This window comes from Tupaia chinensis, unplaced genomic scaffold, assembly GCF_000334495.1.
Source record: "Tupaia chinensis unplaced genomic scaffold, TupChi_1.0 Scaffold000250_1, whole genome shotgun sequence".
NCBI lineage: Eukaryota > Metazoa > Chordata > Mammalia > Scandentia > Tupaiidae > Tupaia > Tupaia belangeri.
Genome location: NW_006159730.1, coordinates 496,384 through 499,014, shown reverse-complemented (window position 1 = coordinate 499,014; position 2,631 = coordinate 496,384). Strand labels below are relative to the sequence as shown.

Genomic DNA, 2,631 nt, shown 5'->3' with positions numbered 1-2,631 from the left:
TTGAGAGGGTGGAGACTTAATCCAATTTTGTTTTGAAAGGGGGGACTTTGGCCCACCATGATTGAACACTCTACTCATGGGTTTATGAGAAGAGATACACAGATTTGGTTTGCTCAAGATTTTGCTACATGGTGCTCTGAGCCGTCTCATGACATACCCAACAAGAAGACCCTCACCACATATGGCCCCTTGATCATGGGCTTCCAAAACAGGGAACTAAACAAACCTTTATTTTTTTTGGGGGGGGGGCTGGGGTGGGGGATGGTTTTTGCTATAGGGCGCATGCACTCGCCAGAAAGACAGAGAGAGACGGAGAGACAGAAAGCAAGAAATGACCTCCTTCCTGGGGGAGAGGGGAATGGCCACGCCACAATCCCTTCTCCTCCATTCTCCTTTTAGGATCTTGGGCGCTCACGCACATGTGCCCAGCGTGAGTTTAAGCCACCGGGTCCGGGACTCGAACTGCAGTCGACTATACAGGAGTTCAACGACATAGCCATTACACTAACTGTTGGTCCCAAAACCTCTATTTTTTATAAATCACCCAGACTCAAACTAAAACAGGGATCAACATCTCAAGGAACACAATTCTGCCCACAGCAGCAGTACAAAGAGTGCTTCCCTTACAGGATTGCTGTAAGAATGAAATAAGCCAACATAGGTAGAGCCCTAGACCAGGAGCTACCACACAGTAAATGCTTTATTTGTAAGTGCTAGCTGTTATTCTAATTATTCAAGTCACAAAAGCTGGAGCAGAAACAGAAATGTCAAGTAGAAGTCCTCTTTTGTTGGCGTTCAGTTCCTTGGGGCAATGTGGTCTCTCAGAGGAAGAGGGAAAAATAAGCTTATTCTTGGGAATTAAGAATGGGCCTGTTTTCATGCAAATATTGGCTTGGAAAGCCCCTTTGCAAGCAATTATTACTAAGGCGCAAATCTTGAAACCTGTCTTCCCTTTCATACCTTTTCTCTGCTTTGCCTTCTTTCCGTTGTGATCAAATGCCTCGCTGTCTCAGAAACATTGTCCACTTAGGGGATTACTCTTGTTAAAGAGTATTTAGCTTTTAATCCCACAAGGCACAAGCAGGTTGAAATATAAGACATCATAGAAAAGAAGAATTTAGCAGGGTTAATCTAGAGGTGAGAGGTGAAAAGGGGTGAAATGGAATCCAAAAAAACCCATCTCAGTGGAAATACTAGTTATAAGAGGGGCAGGCAATGGTTAACTTTCTCAATCTGCCATTAGCTCTGGAACTGTGTACAAAAACAATGCATTTTATTTGGCTTCCATATCTTCTTCACCTGCGTAGAGTTTCAGCTTATTTTCTCTTGGAGGCAGACTATTGGGTTATTAAATTCTGCATTTAGGCGACGTGGCACTGATGTCCTTGATGAAGTGAAGAGAAGATTGCAAAATCCTTGAGGCTGGAAGCAGTGGGTCTTCATCACTTCTTGGAATTCTTAAATCTCATCCATTGCTGATTTTATTTAAGTTGCTGAATTCACTGGCGATTGTCAATATCTTGACTGTTTTGGTCACTGCCATTTTAATTATTTTCATTGTTGTTAGGCTGTAAAATTGGCAGCCCAAATCCTTAAATCCCTAGTTGGTCTTTTCATTCTTTCTATTTATTTCCTGCTTGGTTCTCCACCTTAAGGAATAAGAAGCATTGTTGTAAATAGGGGGATGATGATGAAAGACCGAGTATACACTGGGAGGGTGAGGAGGGGCTTTATAGAAATGGAATTTATATATCATAAAAATTCACTCTTTGTAAAATATACAATTCAGTGAGTCCTAGCATATTCTTAGCTGTGTAAGCACTGTCACTATATAAATCCATGACATTTTCATCATCCTAAAATGAAACCCTGCACCCATTAACAGTCGCTCTCTATTCCCCCCTCCCCTAGCCCTTGGCAACCACTAATCTTCCTTCAATCTGTATGGATTTGCCTATTCTGGGTATTTCATTATAGACGAATCACATATTATGTGGCCTTTTGTAACCTGCTTTTCTCACTTAGCATAATCTTTTCAATGTCTCATACATTTTTGATAGGCTGTAAATTGGTTCAATATTTAGAGGGAAATGTGTCGATATCCATCAACACTTAAATGTGACTCCTCTCAGAAACTTTATGTCCAGCAATCAGTCCTCCAGAAACATTCCCACATACATAACTATGGTCGTACAAAGATATTCATTACAGCATTGACAAAGAACGGAAAAATCTAAAGTATACGAGGTAGGGCTGTCTGAATACCTTCTGGTTCTACCTGCCAGGAGAGTACTGTGCAGTCCTTTGCAGGGTGACTCAGTCCTGTGTAGAATGGTGTAGAATGACTGCCAGAAGCTGTTGGTAAATGAACAGGAGGGAACATGGTAAGGAACAGAACAGCGTGTAAAGCTGACTTTTACCTGTGTAAAGCAAGTATATGTATACACATGCATATATATGTATATACGTGTGTGTGTGTGTGTATATATATATATATATGTATATATATATATATATATATTTATTTATAGAGGCATATATGTGCATTCATATATACCCAAATATTTACTGTGTTTATGTGTATGTGTGGACTACACAGAGACTCCCACAGCCTCTGTCCTGCTCGGGCTT

The 2,631-nt window shown here is 40.9% G+C and overlaps 1 long non-coding RNA gene across 1 annotated transcript in view; it reads right to left on the bottom strand.

The window, feature by feature from the left end:
- Positions 1-749: 749 nt before the first annotated feature.
- Positions 750-2,631, bottom strand: part of LOC114007877 (uncharacterized) — an 11,916-nt gene continuing 10,034 nt past the window's right edge. The window contains exons 2-3 of the long non-coding RNA XR_003549459.1: positions 2,266-2,355; positions 750-1,649 (exon numbers count right to left, since the gene is read on the bottom strand). This is a non-coding gene — a long non-coding RNA (uncharacterized LOC114007877). The remainder of the gene's footprint in view (positions 1,650-2,265; positions 2,356-2,631) is intronic.